This window comes from Labeo rohita, chromosome 24 (genome assembly GCF_022985175.1).
Source record: "Labeo rohita strain BAU-BD-2019 chromosome 24, IGBB_LRoh.1.0, whole genome shotgun sequence".
Classification (NCBI taxonomy): domain Eukaryota; kingdom Metazoa; phylum Chordata; class Actinopteri; order Cypriniformes; family Cyprinidae; genus Labeo; species Labeo rohita.
In genome coordinates this window covers 22,120,866-22,138,564 of record NC_066892.1, presented here as the reverse complement: position 1 = coordinate 22,138,564, position 17,699 = coordinate 22,120,866, and positions in this window count along the sequence as shown.

The following is a 17,699-nucleotide window of genomic DNA, read 5'->3' as shown; positions in this document are numbered from 1 at the left end:
ACTGTATAATACCTGCATGTTAAAATCTGTACTGTTACTACTTTAAGGTACCTCATCAACAGCTTAGTATTAAATGGGCATTTTATAAGTGAAGTCTTTCAATGTGCTTCACATGACAAGTGCTATTTATGAGGTATACAGAATTGTGGCCTATAGAGTGCTCCAAAAGAATCACATCTTAAGGTTCAATTCACTTAGGACACTTAGAAGGTCTTTAGATGGTAGCTGCTTATGTAGACCGTAGAGAGTAAGTGGGTTTTAGAGCACAGTTACTGATATCTGAGTGAAAACTACAGCTGTGATGTGTGTGTGATATTTACAGAGTGTTTTACAAACTGGATTGCTCAGAGGCTGTGTCTGCCGTGATATATTTAATATGCATGGTAAAGTGAGGAATAAGACTATTAGAGAATTTTCTGCTTTCTTTGAATGCGGCATGCCTGCTCACTGTGATAAAGAAAAAAGGAAAGATCATGTGAACAAGCCTGGCATGGAAAAGCATTTAGTGGTCGTTTTGTGCATGAGACTGACATGATCATCAAAAGGGCACCACAAATTGGAGAAACTGGCCTGAGGTCATCATTAGAACTTGATCTTTAGAACATCAGGACCACAGGGAGCATTTAGAGAACATCTTGAGGTGCTGTTGGTGTCACTTCCTGACAGAGGTTCTTTCATAACTGTAGGCAAACAGATTCTATCAAATTGTATCATCATTACTCATTCACGTTGTTACAAACCTGTATGACTTGCTTTCTTCTGCTGAATGTTTAAGACAGTATTGTAAGACTTTTGGTATTTTTTTGTCCAGTCAATGAGGTCCAAATCTTTCAAGCTCCAAAAACTTTACAATGGCCAAAAGCTTGAATTTAATCCATACTTCCAATAATCCAATCTTCTGAAGCAACATTTTTTTTTTCTTTTTCATGAGAGTGAGAAAAAATAGATGAAAGAATTATCAGTTTTGGTTAAACCAAAGACTATAGAAATACAAAGACAGTTCACTCTTATGAATGCGAGAGACTGCAATGCTCAATATGGCGGAATAGTCCTACCTTCTAAATGAAAGAGCCAGTTGCTGCTTGGTAAAGTCATTGCATCACTGCAGCGGCCGTTAGAAGGCTGGACTGGGCCATTTTTTAAGCTAGACCACCCAATGCGCATCCACAACGTTTATGACTGTGCACGCGCATTGGATGGTCTAGCTTGAAAAATAAGCTTTTTAAATGCTATTTGAGCATAAGAAACAACATTCATGGGGCAGCTCATTTCAGATTTGGTTGCTGATTTGAAATATTTAATTTAATTTAATTGTGAGTTGTTTTTGAGATTTCCGGATTCCCCCATTAATTTAGATAGGGCTTGGTCTTGGATGAGCTGCCAGACTTACTCTGTACACTGTGCTCACAGCGTTCCAAACACAAATACATTTTATATTTATTTATTTATATGTATATTTTCATTGTCTGGCTATCTGGGATTTCGGTATGGAGTTAAAGTGGGAGGATTATATTTTCTTTTGGTAGTATATCATATTGTGAGTGTATGTTAGCACCATTTGTTGTTTTCTCGTGGCATTTGATAGAGCATTAGGACATAGAAGCAATGACACATGACGTCAGACTTAACAAGTATATAGGTGTTTTGACTGGTTGCTAGGGTGTTCTGGATGGTTCCTATAGGATGTGAAGAAAATGAGCTTCTGTCCGAAGACAATTTACAGATAAGCAACAAAAGGAAATGCCTGATACTGCACTAAATATGACTTGGAGCATGCAAAGATAAATCAATCAGTCGATAAATAAATAAATCTTGTATAAAACTTGGGTGAGGTTTGGTGGTGCACACTTAAGTGCACTACTTTCACACTAACCAACAAACTAGTCTGACATCACAAAGACTCAAATCCACATGAAAAGCTCTAGTGTGAAAGCAGCAAAAGTGTATTTGTGTATGGGATGTCGTAATGGTAAACTCACTTTTTTACTTTCTTAGAAGCGAAATGCTGCTAGCCATATTTCTGCAGATGGAGTGATGCACTTACATGCTTATATTTGTTTAGCACTTAGCCACTTGTGAAACCTTCTACAGTACTCAGAATTACTGGCACACTTTTAGTTTGGTGCCAGGCCTTATTATATTTATGGCTTTATGCTAAGAGTTCTAAGAAACTCTTGAAATTATTGCTGTATCGAGTTTGTAAAATGAAGCACAAAAGTCAGCCAAGCATTTCTCCTGCACTTCCTGAAAGCAGAGCTAATGCTAAAGCTCCTCTTTCCACACAGGATGACCTAATGCAGAGGTTCCCATCCCTGGTCCTGGAAGAGCTCTGGAAGAGTATCTGACACACTGTTTGAGGTCTTGGAGCTGATGAGATGAATCACATGTGTTTCATTAGGGAGATGTCAAAAGTGTGCAGTGCTGGGAGTTCTCTGGTACCAGGGTTAGGAACCACTGACCTAATGGACACCTGATTCCCTGTTAGATAATAGTCTGACATCAGGAAAATATTAACTATGGACAAAAAAACATGTACAGAGGGTAACAGTTTCTGGTAAATGAGATGATGTGTAGTGTGCATAATTGTGTGTCTTGGGTAAATGGGAAACCAGCATGTCTAAAAGAGCCCTTGATCATCTGAGCGCTGCACCTGTACACACTAAGAGAGTGAGCCGCTGACGTGCCGTTAACCAGTAGCACATTCAGCTCATGTGCATTAACTCCAGATTCTTTTGAACTTGTAATGATCAGACCGAACTGGTTAATCATTCAATACTGAGCAAAGCAAGGTCATATTTTCCTACGGTGGCCATGTTGTGTGTGCATGTGTAAAAATGAAAAGAAGTCAGGAGTATATCTTACTCTGATATGAACAGTATCTGATCTGTCAGTAGACTAATCTTGGATGAATTATCGCCCATCATTTGTTTAAGTGAGGAAGAAGGTCAGAAACATACATTACAGAGATACACATCTGGAGATCTACATTCCTGTTGCTTCAGCTATTTAGCATAATTGATTCTCTTATTTATTTATTTATTTACACCACATGGATATTTTGGAATAAGACTTCTGGAATTGAGTGGCAGTTACATTTAAAGGCAAATGTTCTGTTCAATATTATTATCTTGATTATTTTGTGAAAAATAAATATATTAAAATGTATTTGAAATACATTTATTTCATGCTAAGCACACTACAAATACATTTATATGTTTATGTAAATAATAAAAAAATACCCTGCAATTGTACTTTTGATATATTTAAACTCCACCCCAAAATGAAAATTTTGTCATTAATCACTTACCCCCAATGTCATTCCAAACCCGTAAAAGCTTTGTACATACGTATATTTACACTTTTTGAACGAAAAAAGGCATATCCGTGTGGTGCAGCTGACACAGAACGGCGTACACATTTTGTGTCCAGCAGATATCATCCAAAATGGCGCTACGCTGACACAGAGGAATCAAACTGTTAAATCAATAAAATACTAATAAAATATTTTTTTTTTCTTTGCATACAAAAAGTATTCTCGTCGATTCATAAAATTCAGATTGAAATTTACACGTACATTATACAGAAGATCTGTATCCTAGGCTGTGAGTAAAATAGTTTTATATTCACTTCCAAAAGATGAGTCTACAAATATTGTATTTTCTAGCGATCGTTTAAAAAATAAGTAGTTGTGTATGTTATGTTGTGTAACAACCATACACATGTCTTGATAACCGGCTAAATCACGCTTCTGTAGTTCTGTTGTTCAGCTGTGGACCCACTGTAGTCTGACAATTTGTGATTGATGCAGCTTGACTATCTGTCTGTCTCATTAGTTGGAGTAATGGTAAAGGATGGCGCACAAAGCGGCTTTCAAACCGAATGCGGAAAGCACTGTGCTATGAAACCCATTTCACCCCGTCAGACTCTGGCTCGAATTGGTAAGGTAAAATCGATGCCATCTTTTCTATGTATTGACAAGTATCCAGGGCTGTCAGTCAGTTATGGCAATGGACGTTTCGTTCTCCAACACGCTGTACGCGGTAGACCAATCATAAAGGACTGCGCCATCTGACCAATCACAGCAGTGAGGGCTCACGGAAAGGAGGGGTTTAGAGAGACTGATTCTTCGAACTGCTTCGCACGAGTTGTTTATGAATCATTTAGAAATGGGGTAAAATTAATATTAATATTATATTTTTGGAGAAAACTAAAGTGTCTTTTTTGACCTTGCATACATGTAAAGCTGTTTTGGGAGTCTATTAAAACAATATTAGCAACCTTTAAAATGGCATAATAGGAGCACTTTAAATGTATTTTCAAGATCAGAGGTAAATTATCTATTGTTGCTTATAGTATGGCTATAAATGTCACGCAATGTGATATTCAAACTCACATTAGACACTTTTAACATTAAATAAAGCACATAATCAGTACCTGAGATTATAATTGTTATAGTTCGTATGTTGTTGTTCTAGCCAGGACGTTGTAGAAATAGAAATCGTTTCAAAAATAGAATTTTTGCATCTAGTTAGGACAAAAACTCTGATTAACATGGATAAGATACCTTTTATCACACGTTGCGGCATCGCATGTACTTAGGACACATACTTTGTGGTCAAAAAGAACCTAAAAAGCCTGATTAGAGATAGAAAAGAGCCATTTCCAAAAGCATAAACATAAACAACAAAAACAAATCCCGCACACTACAGAAATATGCAAAACGTTTAAAAAAAAAAGTTTTTTTTCCAACATCTTTTGATACGTTTTGCATATTTGTTTTTGTTGCTTAGTTTTGACCTTTTTTTTTTTTGGTCTCTGATTCCTATGCACCTACAGATTGCTGTCAGGTGTGCGGAGACTAATTGTTAATTTACAAAAGCATAAACATAAAATTTGAAAAGTTGTAATTATTGTACAGTTGTGAAAAATTGTGAAATTGTTAAATACAGTTTAAAAATAACATATTTGTTAAATATAGTTTTATTTATCATATGTTATCATATTGTTTTATTTTTAATGTGTTTTTCTAAAGTTATAATTTTATCATAATACTACTGTTTTGATATGTTTGCTATTTGCAATAGTTACTATTGTATTAAAAAAAAACTATAGTAAGTTTGATCCTCAAACATCACTCTAATTATCAGTTATTATATTAATATATGGAACCCACAACAATTAAAAAACAAAAACATTTTGTCCCCGTTTTTCACAAGTGAGATTTCAGTGATATTTTGACCACTGAACTAGGAAATGTTCTCGGTTTCATTTCAGAAATCTGGTCACCTTAATTTACTTGGCAGTCAATGGGACAGTCACAAGCCTCCCGGTTTTCATCACATTTAAATTGTATTTTGAAGACGAACAAAGCTTTTACGGGTTTGGAACGACATGGGGGTAAGTGATTAATGACAAAATTTTCAATCTGGGGTGGAGTAACACAAATATTATTCAAAGATCATGAATGCTCATGAATAGTAACATTAAAACACATTTTAAACTTAATATTAAGAAATATGCAGTGCACAAGTAGCACTCTAAATAAAACGTAATTATAATTTGTATAATTTTTTTCTCGAGCGATAGGCTATGTCAGTAAATACGTTGATAGATTTGAACTATACTTAGTGTGAAATAAATGTATTTTAAATATATTACTTTTTTACTGGGCATCTCAGGCATGCTCTTCACTACTGTTGTCTCATTGGCAGACAAGTTCACAAATTTTTTAATAAAACAGTTTTTTCATTTATATGACATAAATTTGATTTGTATGATTATTTATATGATATAATTAATTCCTGACTCAAAAATAAGCATAATTATTGAGTATAGTGTATGTTTCAGGCCAAGCAGTCCACAGTGTTCAGCAGATTCATGAATACTATGCAGAAATGTGATCATATGCCCTTATCAGAATGTACTGCTCTCTCTCTGTCAGCATGCACAAATGTTCTGCCTTGTGCTCATATTAAACGTTTGGCATCTGTCATGATTTTTTCCTGCAGTACTTTGAACTCCGAGTTTGCTCCCAGAATTCACAGCGCATTAAAGTAGTGGCAGTTCACTTTATTAAAGTCTCTCATTTGACACTGAATGCCTGAGAGCAGTACGCCACCACAAACACGCTTGATGTCTGCGAGTGTTTTGTGTGTGTGGGTATGTGTGACAGGAAAACTGTTGTTAGTGTTAGCAAAAACACAAAGGGCATTTGTACTGTATTTTGTGTGTGTTTGTGTGTGTGTGTTTAGCAATGTTTTATTGTATTCAAGCATGAAAATATTGTCAGTGTTTCTAAAAGAACAAGCTTTTTCATCAAGGCAGCATTCTGGTGAATGCAAGTTAGATGGTGGGACTCTAAGTGTAAAGCATGAGGAACCCATCTAAAAATGGGAATTTGGCAATTAGCAAATTAGTCATTAGTAGCTGTTGAGTGTTTCCAGTGTCACAAACAAGCACTACAGCTTGTCAATGTGTGTGTGTGTCACCCTCCCGAGCCTGATTTATTTGACCACTAATCAGCAAGATGCTTGAACAAGCAGTTAAAGCCGCGGAGGAAATGAGAACCACTCGAAATACGCCAAGTGCACTTGACATACAAAACACACAAGCTGTAAATGCCATGTGCAGAAAGAAAGACTCTCAGAATCATTCAGCGGACAAGGCTCAAAGGAGTGTTAGAAAGCTTTTTGATAAATGGCTAAATATAGTAGCATAATGGCAGGTTGATGTAACAAATGTGACACTGCAGTTTTTTTTGTTTTGTTTTCTACTTTATGTCTGTCATTTTCATCAATGTCTATCTACTAGTGGTGTCAATCGATTTTACTACGATTTTAATTAATCACACATTTTTTCTGAAATTAATCATGACTAATTGCAATTAATCCCACCTAAAATTAACATTTTTAATTATACTTTTATATTGCAATAATTTCACATTCTTCTTAAAACAATGTAGAAACAACATAAAGGAAGTACAGGTGCATCTCAATAAATTAGAATGATGTGGAAAAGTTCATTTATTTCAGTAATTCAACTCAAATTGTGAAACTCGTGTATTAAATTCAGTGCACACAGACTGAAGTAGTTTAAGTCTTTGGTTCTTTTAATTGTGATGATTTGGGCTCACATTTAACAAAAACCCACCAATTCACTATCTCAACAAATTAAAATATGGTGACATGCCAATCAGCTAATCAACTCAAAACACCTGCAAAGGTTTCCTGAACCTTCAAAATGGTCTCTCAGTTTGGTTCACTAGGCTACACAATCATGGGGAAGACTGCTGATCTGACAGTTGTCCAGAAGACAATCATTGACACCCTTCACAAGGAGGGTAAGCCACAAACATTCATTGTCAAGAAGCTGGCTGTTCACAGAGTGCTGTATCCAAGCATGTTAACAGAAAGTTGAGTGGAAGGAAAAAGTGTAGAAGAAGAAGATGTACAACCAACCGAGAGAACCGAAGCCTTGAGAGGCTTGTCAAGCAACATCAATTCAAGAATTTGGGTGAACTTCACAAGGAATGGGCTGAGGCTGGGGTCAAGGCATCAAATTTAGAGCACTTCATGCTTCCTTCTGCTGACCAACTTTTTAAAGATGCTGATTTCATTTTTCACCAGGACTTGGCACCTGCCCAGTGCCCACACTGCCAAAAACTCACCAGACCTGAACCCCATAGAGAATCTATGGGGTATTGTCAAGAGGAAAATGAGAAACAAGAAGCCAAAAAATGCAGATGAGCTGAAGGCAACTGTCAAAGAAACCTGGGCTTCCATACCACCTCAGCAGTACCACAGGCTGATCACCTCCATGCCACGCCGAATTGAGGCAGTAATTAAAGCAAAAGGAGCCCCTACCAAGTATTGAGTACATATACAGTAAATGAACATACTTTCCAGAAGGCCAACAATTCACTAAAAAGGTTTTTTTTTTTATTATTATTGGTCTTTATTGGAAGTATTCTAATTTGTTGAGATAGTGAATTGGTGGGTTTTTGTTAAATGTGAGCCAAAATCATCACAATTAAAAGAACCAAGGACTTAAACTACTTCAGTCTGTGTGCACTGAATTAATTTAATACACAAGTTTTACAATTTGAGTTGAATTACTGAAATTAATGAACTTTTCCACGACATTCTAATTTATTGGGATGCACCTGTATATTTTTGATATTTGTTTAATGCCATCGTTTTTTATGACTGAAGGCAAGTATCACTGATACCGACTGATGTCTCTATGAAATTTTTCCTAATATTTATCCATTGATTATAGCCATTCAACATTACAGCATAATTGAGAGCTTTCAATTTAACATTTATTAGACTTGTAATTTAAGTGAACTTAAAACAATTTTCACATAAACCCATTATAATAACTGTCATATAGCTACCTTTGCCCTTTAGCAAGAAAATGTAGCCAATTCTTTCAAGTTATCAATCACTAAAATCTAAATTAGGTAAAAGATAAAGCTAAACTACATAAGTTATTGACTTCCTCTTTTTTAATTTTGTTCATTGATTAACAGACATCACAGCAGCTGGCTATTAGGATATTTTGGCTGCTGTTACTTTAAAAGCTGCTGCTGCTGAACTTGAAGCGGATCTGACACTGCTTTAAATGTGACTCTTAAATAATAAACACTTACATGCACAGTTTTAAGGCAGCTTTAGTCGTTTTTTTTTGTAACTTCATGACGTAACTGACAACATAACTATGACTAACTACATACTTGTAGTTTCATCTGGGTTTGAATATGATACAGCGCTTTAATAGGCTATAGCCTAATGCAGCGCATGCTGGCATATTTGTGCATGCACTTGAAGAGGCTGACAGGACAGGAATATTCACTTTTACTAACATATGACCAGACAACATCTCATCTGACCGCAGTTCACTGATGTTCTATTGAAGCTCTTCACCGTTAAAAAAAAACGCGCCTGCTTTAACACGCTAATTTTGACACTGCTGTCTACCAAATGTGGTTGATTACCACTGACAATAATTTAGATGAGGGGTATTTATTTCCAGTTCCTGGACATTTATCTTCTTGTAGAGTTCAGTTATTGAGGATTTAGATCATTAAAAGCTTTATAAATAGTCAAGTAGTGTTGCAGTCCCCAGCCAACCAGTTCTATTTACTCACCAAAGCTAATTGTTTGCCATTTTGCCTCAGGAGGTTGTTTGTGGTGCATTTGAGTTTAGGCTGCATATGAACGGGTTTGGATGATAAACTCATCCAAGAATGCACATAGTGGCCAAATGTAAATCCACCATATCTGCATAAAGGTGTGTGTACATTTTAATAAGAAAGATGTCTGGGTAACACTTTAGAATACTGTTCCATCATTAATGAATAACTACACAGGAACACATGGGTAAAGTAATATTAGCACTCTACTATTAACTAACAAGAAACTTTGATGAACGATTTAGTAAGTAATAGTAATTAACGTCCCAGGTTACGTATGTAACCTGGGACGCTGCGTCCGAAAACACTATGGGAACGCCTACAGTGAGACCACGCTCTGAACACGTGTAATCTGACCAAAAGAAGGGCGAGACGTCACGGGCGGGTGACGTAACTGACCAGGAAGCATAAAAGCACGTGCGGCGGAGCCGGCGTCAGCTTTGGAGAATGAAGCGAGCGCTCGGAGGGATGCCGGAAGTATGGCTCGAGATGTAACATCTCATTCCCTCGGGGAACCAGGGTTACATACGTAACCTGAGACATTTTCCTCCAGGAACTCGAGCTGCGTAAAACGCTATGGGAACGAGATGCCCACGCCACCAGACTTCCAAATCCCTGCCTAAGGAACAGCTAGGGCAGGAGGACAGAAGAGCCCAGAGTTGCTCGGACATCCAGGTTTTAAAACCTAACAAAGTTGAGGGGCGTGGACCATCCAGCAGCATTACAGATGTCCTGCATGGGGACACCTGCCAACAGTGCCTTGGAGGCCGCCATACCACGGGTCTTGTGAGCCTTGACCCCCAGAGGCAAGGGGAGATCAGAGGACTCGTAAGCAGTAGAGATGGCATCCACAATCCACCTGCTGAGGGTCTGCCTATAGGCAGGAAGACCCCTTTTAGGGGGTCATGAGTAGTTGGTCCGCCTTACACCACAGGGCAGCTCTGTGGACGTATGCGTCCTTTGCTCGAACTGGACACATACAGTTAAGCTTCTGCTGGTCGGGCTCCCTGAAGGGAGGAGGACAGAAACTGGAGAACGACCGGCTGTGGTGCAGCGGTAGAGACCTTGGGAACATACCCTGCTCTGGTGCAAAGAAATGCTTTGGCCATAACAAGAATAAACTCTAAATATGAAGGGGCCACCGAAAGGGCGTGCAGGTCCCCAACCCGCTTGAGGGAAGTTAGTGCTAAGAGCAAAGCAGTCTTGATGGTAAGAAACCGATCCGAAATCTCCTCTATAGGCCTCAGCACACCGTGGAGGAAACGTGTAACCAGGGGGTGAAAGATGGTGCCCCCTGCCTGTGAGAGGAGATCCCTCCTGACGGGAATCTCCCATGGAGAGCCGTTAAGGAGAGAAATTATGTCCAAAAACCATACTCGGCCTGGCCAGTACGGGCTACTAGGAGAAGACTCTCTCTCCAGAAAAGCGTACAGATGTAGCCTCGGCCATGTCTGCACCATGGCATCCAGCCCCAGGGGAGCTGGATGAGTCAGAGAGCACCAAAGGGGACATTGTGCATTCTCCTTCAATGTAAATAGATCCACCTGGGCTGGACCAAACACTTTCCAAATCTGCTTCACCACCTTGGGGTGAAGCATCCATTCCCCGGGCCTCGGCCCCTGCCTCAACAGGACGTCTGCTCCCATATTCAGATGCCCAGGGACATGAACTGCTCGTAATGAGAGTGTTGTCGGTGCATACTAACACATGCCGATCTCTCAGGTCTAGGAGAAAGTATTTCAAAGCTTGAAATACGGCCAGCATCTCCAGACAGTTGATGTGCCAGCTGAGATGGCGACCACTTCACAGACCCTGGGCAAGACGACCACTCATGACCGCCCCTCAGCCGGTGAGGGACGCATCTATCGCTCCCAACACCCAACACCAGACCTTGACTTTGAAACCAAGGTTTCCTCCACATGTCTAAGGCATGTAGGCACCATCGCGTGACCTTGATCATGCGAAGCGGGTTTCCCATTGGTTTTGAGCCACCACTGTAGGGGTCTCATGTACAGCAGGCCAAAAGGTATCATGTTGGACGCTGCTGCCATCAGACCCAGCAATTGTTGGAACTGCTTTACAGTGAATGACCGGCGTTCTTTCACTCTTGTGGTGAGGATCGACTCGATCCGAGCAGGAGACAGACGTGCCTGCATCGTGGTCGAATCCCACACACGCCCCCAGATAAGTGGTTCTCTGTAATGGAGATAGCACACTTTTCTTGGCAATCAGTCTCAACCCCAGCTCTTTCATGTGAGCGAGAACAACATCTTGATGTTGAGCCGCCATCTCCTCTGACTGAGCTAAAATCAACCAATCGTCGATATAGTTGAGTATGCGGATGCCCTGGAGTCGCAGCGGCGCCAGAGCTGCGTCCACACACTTCGTAAAAGTGTGGGGTGAGAGTGTTAGGCCGAACAGAAGAAACCGATACTGGTATGCTTCGCCCCTGAAAGCAAACCCCAGGAACTTCCTGTGTTGAGGAAGGATGGAGACATGAAAATAGGCGTCTTTTAGATCTATCGTCACAAACCAGTCCTCGGACCTGATTTGTGACACAACCTGCTCCAGAGCCCTGTAGCGGTGGACCGGCAGGAGACTGCCGAGCTAACTGTTCTAGAGACCGCTACGTCCTTGGGCGGAGGGACCCGAGATATGTGCTCATCGGAGGCCGCTGCTCCCTGTAACCCTGGCAGGGGTAGCAGACTGGCCTCCTGAGGGCACCGAGGAGAGACGGACACCATGTAATGCAATCTTCCCCGGTAGGGGCTACCCTCAGCGGTCCTAAGGTGGCGTCAGAAGTGGACTTCTCCTTTAAGTCATTGTAAAATCTTGAGGTTTTTGTAAGATTCTGGATAGCAAATGGTTACGATGGATTTGGATAACACTTAATCTTTACCATGTTCTTCACTTTACAATACTGAATTCCTGAATTTAGAATATAGATTCTTTTAAAAGGATGTAGTAACACTTGAGTCATTATTATCCAAAACCTACATATAACTCAAAAGCTTACAATGAATTCAGTCAATATTAGGGAGTTATCATTACTGAATGATTTGGTAATACTTGAGTCATTACTGGTGGGTTACCATGATCTTCACTTTAGAGTTAATTATACCTTTTGCATTATTCACATTAACTATGAACCCTTAGTAGTTCTTAGTGGTTCTCCAGGATATATAAAAATATTAGTTACTGATTAGCTAATAGTAAACTACCACTTTCAACTAAGTGCTATTACTAATTCATTAATCAGTTTCTTTTTAGTTAATAGTAGTTACTAGAGTGTTAGTAGTGTGTTAGTCATTTGTTACTATGTAGTTAATCATTAACAACAGAACAGTATTCTGAAATGTGTTTTCATGCATGTCTCTATTCATGAGGTGATTTTCTTGTACTACTACTTTGCTGCATTGAATAATGTCCCACCATCAGCATGACCTCCCTAGAGAAAAAGACAAAAAACTTAAAAATTAATTTACAGTTGCCCACCTTACAGGTAGCAGAGTTGAATGTAATTACCAGGCAGAACTTAAATGAGTATAATTGAGAAAAGGCCTACAGCATACTTGATAACGAATAGCGAGCTAATGAGAGAGCTAAACGGGCACTGGTGGGGAAGTGAGTATGGTGCGTTTCTGCTATAGCATCTCTTAACTTAACCTTCCCTTCATGCCACACACACAGCTGTGGTGGAAAAGGAGAGATTTCACTGAGCAGAGATGAGTTTTATTTATTCAGCATTGCCAGTTCAGAATTACTGGAGATCCGCGTGGGGTGGAAAGGTCAGTCCATGCACAATGATGTTGGAAGGGCTCTGAACTCTTGACATGTGCTGTTCATTTCATTTTCATGGTTGTGGTCCTATCATTCCAAATTCAGTTTACATGTCTGAGCTTTCTTAAAACTGACAAATCAATTCTTAAAGTTTTCAGCATATGTTTGTAAGCATTTACAAGTGATAGTTCACCCATAAATGAAAGTTCTGTCATTATTTACTCATCCTCATGTTGTTTAAAACTCATTTGACTTTCCAACCCAATCTCATGACAAAACAATACTGTATTACAAAGTGGCAATTTTTGTATGAATTTGTGTAATGTGATTCATACAGAAACATAAATTTTTGTGGAGTTCACACAAAAACAAAGACTGAATGAATTAATACAAATTAGCCACCAATATGCCAGAACATAAAATACTTACAAATTGCCATGAGATTGGCCATGTTGGACTTCTCTTGTGGAGCACATAAGGATGATTTAATCTTCACACTGCTATTTTTTGTGAACCGGAGGTTACATCTTTTCAACATGGTAAAATACAGTGAAAAGAGTGACCCACACAATATATGATTAAAACTTTTTTTTTTTTTTTTTTTAGAAGACTGTACACTACTTAGATGACTGTTCACAAAAATTTCTAAAGTGTAAAACTAAAACTGAACAGGATGTGTAACATGCCTTAGTCTTCAAAAGAACATTATCGGAGAAAACAAAAGTATAAAACATTATAAATTATATATATATATATATATATATATATAAAAAGATTTTAGGGAGGATTCCCCAGATTATTATTTGTTTTTTCTTTTAGAGGGCCAATCACAAAAACTATTTTAAATATTGACTAGTTTTGTCCTTAAATTAATAATATTATTTGTATTTACCGTTTGGGGACAAATTCTGTCTATAATCTATAGCAAACACAATAATCTAATCAGTTCTTTGCAATTGACTACATTCTCTGCACTGACAGACAAACATATGGTTGAAACTCCACACTCAGGGGGTGGGGGTAAGCAGAATTCTTGTTTGTCTGACTTTCTCTCGAATTATCAGGCTCCATTCTATCAAATGCATCTATTGTCTGTCTATTTCAGGATGGAAAAGAGAAAAGCAGCGAGAGAATGATTTGAAGCACTGGAGTGACAGTGGCTACATATTCGTTTTTTTTTTTTTTTCCAGATTGCAGAAAAAAATCAATACAGCTTTACAGGCCAGGGCAGAGTGACCCACATCCCGAGAACGGCCTGGCTTTCACCCACACCCTGGCCAATGTGTGTGTGTGTGTCTGTGTGAATGTAGTGAGGGAGGGAGGGTGTTCACATACGCCCTGCCCTGCCCTGCCCTCCTCTTACCGCCTGATTTCACAATGACTGATTCCAAGTGACGCAAAGATCATAAAAGAGCAAAGCTAACTGTCAGCCTCTATTAGAATGGACACACAGACATAGACAAAGAGGAACAGCCTCTAACATTACTTCTGATTATCATACAGGCCCAGGCCTGGACTCACCTGAACGCTGCATCTTTAGGAGTGGTTGAACCCTTGGATTTAGCTAGCAAGCTTGAGCTTGTTTGACGTTATCTTCAGTATTAGCCATCTGAGCGCCGCTTAGGCTAATGGAGGTGGAATCAGTGTGTTGGAAAAGTAATGGCAGTTCTCATCGCAGCAGCTGTGGGGTTCTCACGTTAAGGGTTTGCGTTAAAGGCTACTGAGGGTCACAGAGGAACTCCCGGCCAGGGGATGGGTGGTGTTTTGGGGGCTTGTAACCCTCCATAAGGGTCAGAGAGGGTTTTGCTCAGCCTTGATGAATAGAAAACTGAGAAATCTTAATGAGAATCATATGTGTCATTTGTTAGATTCCCACACCTCACTGCATTCTTATGATAATGGTAAGATCAACAAAGTAGTGAATCAAAAGAAACTTAATTACACTTTTCTGTCCATAGTTTGTTGCATTTTAGTTGTTATGAATGGTAATCATAATAATCATAGTCTCGTTGTATTCCATCTGTCACACAGACACACACACACACACACACACACACCACCAAGGACCTCAGTGTGGCCAGTCAATAGAGTAGTCTGTCACCACATACACTCTTTTGATGAGAGGAAACACAACATTCAGATCAATACGTTTCTCATCACACTCGCTGCTCTATCACTCCATACCCACCTCTATCAGTGGAGCTTTAAAACAAACTACATTTTGATATTATCTGAAGAAAATGTGAGTGCAGCTTTCCAGTGCAAAACTTATGCCCATTCCTAGGGTGTTATGGGTAGTTTTTTAGCATAATACTATGCGGTAGCATAGGTGTATTAAGTATTTTTTAATTCTTGTGTGTGTGTGTGTGTGTGTGTTAGGGTGTTCTAGTGCATTTCAGGAGTTTTTTGGATGGCTGCTTACTGGCCCAAGTCAAAAGTGTACACAAAGGTAATTCAACTGGATATTAAACATCCAGTTGTGTTTTCACTTGCTATGTATATTATTCTGGCTTTTGCATGGATTTTAATGAATATGTCAGATTGTTGTTTTAATAATCTTTCGTCAAACAAAAGTGAATTTTTTTATGTGTTTAGTAACATACTAAAGCACATAGTTAAATTTCAACTCACATCATTACAAACGTGTAACTACAAATATATTTAAATACATGACATACAAGTTACAATGAAAATAATTTTAAATTTTAAAGTTTTAACTTTTAAAGTAGCTTATATTATTTCAGTAATACATACTCTTTTTAAAAGTATGCTAGTGTACACTACAGTAATTATTTTTCACAATGGGATGCCTATTAGGAATTTTGTGGGCATGTTGTGACGCCTAATGGAAATAAGCTTTCACAATCATGACCTATCATAGGTTTACTCTTCATATGGCTTTTTAGCACATCTTGTGTTGCCAATTATCAATTATGTAGCACAAAAACGAAAAATTACCCCTCATCTGAATGCATGCCAGTGTGGTGTAATTGTGCTCACTTGTGAGAACTAATAACAAAAAAAGTATTCATTTAATGTTTTTGTGTGTGTGTGTGTGTGTGTGTGTGTGTGTGTGTGTGTTGATGATGATGTGTTTTGTTTATTGTGTCATTGGTTTAGCAACATTCTAACATAACTCTATTGGTTGTGTCTCTTGGTTGTGGGATGCCATTTGTGTGGCTCAGAGTTCTTGTCCATGAAGAGAATTTCAGATGAGTCACTTCCTTCCAACCATTCTCCAAACCACTTGTCTTATGGATTGTGAGAAAACTGGCTTCTGTCCCAGCATCTAGGGCCATAGGCAGAGAAACACTCTGGATGGGTGGCGAGTAGATCAGTCAAATGTGAGCTTCCATGTCCATTAGTATGCCTCAGAAGGTAGCTGCCTTTGACTTTTGTCTATCATGTCCATGACTTCCTGTCTTCCTCTCTCACATAGTGGGAGTCTGTATAGTGTATATGCTGTATATATGGTACCTTTTTAAATAGCTAAGTTTTTCATAACTCTGCATGTTCATTATTTAATTTCCATGCGACCTTAAGCATATGAAACTCAAGTTCATTTTCAAAGGAATGACCAGACTTAAAGATATTAGAAAAGTCCTCTGAAATGAACTACAAAACTGTGTGAACTCCAAATATTTGTTCACATACAACATAATGATGTAATCTGAGGTTGTGTATTGTGGTGGTCAGATGTGTTTGATTTAGACATAGAAGTGCACAGAGTTTAAAACTAAAATGACACAACTTTTACCCCATAACTATGCTTACAAGTGTGTGTGTGTGTGTGTGTGTGTGTGTGTGTGTGTGTGTGTGAGAGAGAGAGAGAGAGAGAGAGAGAGGAGAAAGAGAAAGAGAGAGAGAGAGAACCAGAGGCAGCTATATCTTGAAATAGTCATGCAAGCTGGGACTAGTGCTGTTTGACAGCTCCCACACTGGGTTATGAGGATGCTTCATGATAGTCAATTACACACACACACACCTTCCAATCCACCCACATTTCTAAATGGAAGCATATTTAGTTAGTTTGTTATGTGTGTGTATGTATGTATGTATTTAGAACTAATTAATATTCCTATAGAAAGACATTATATTAAATGCAAACAGCTGAACTTAGCTAAAGAGTGTTTTTTGTTTTGTTGTTTTGTTTTGTTTTTATTTCTCTCAACCTATTGTTTGTGAAATATGGCTCCAAAAGTACTTACAAGCATTTATGGTCAACTAAAATGTACTTTACACATTAGTAATGATGAAGTTGCAGTTTAGTACATAAATAAAAATTAAATATAAATTTTATAAAAATTAAATATACTACCTTTAAATGTAATATCGAGTAACACTATAATTTAAATTTGTACACATGATATAGTATGTTCATCAAAATAAGTGTGCTCATTTAAAGCTCAAAGCTCAAAAGATTATTAATGTAATTCAAAGTAAAACTTAAGTTGACAGTACAAAAAGTGCACAGAAGTGTGTTAAGAAGTAGTTATGAAAGTGTTCTCTGTAAGTACACTTAAAAGGCATTTAACTTTTTCAAATTTCAAATTCAAATTTAACTACTTACATTTGTCCCCAAATGATAGCCAAGTAAACTCATATGCACATGTACTATATAGAGGAAGACAGATAAGCCTGAGAAATACAGGGCTTTCCTAAAACCCTCTAGCTCAAACCAGCCTAGTTTATGTGTGTGTGTGGTTATCATTCAGGGTGTCATAGT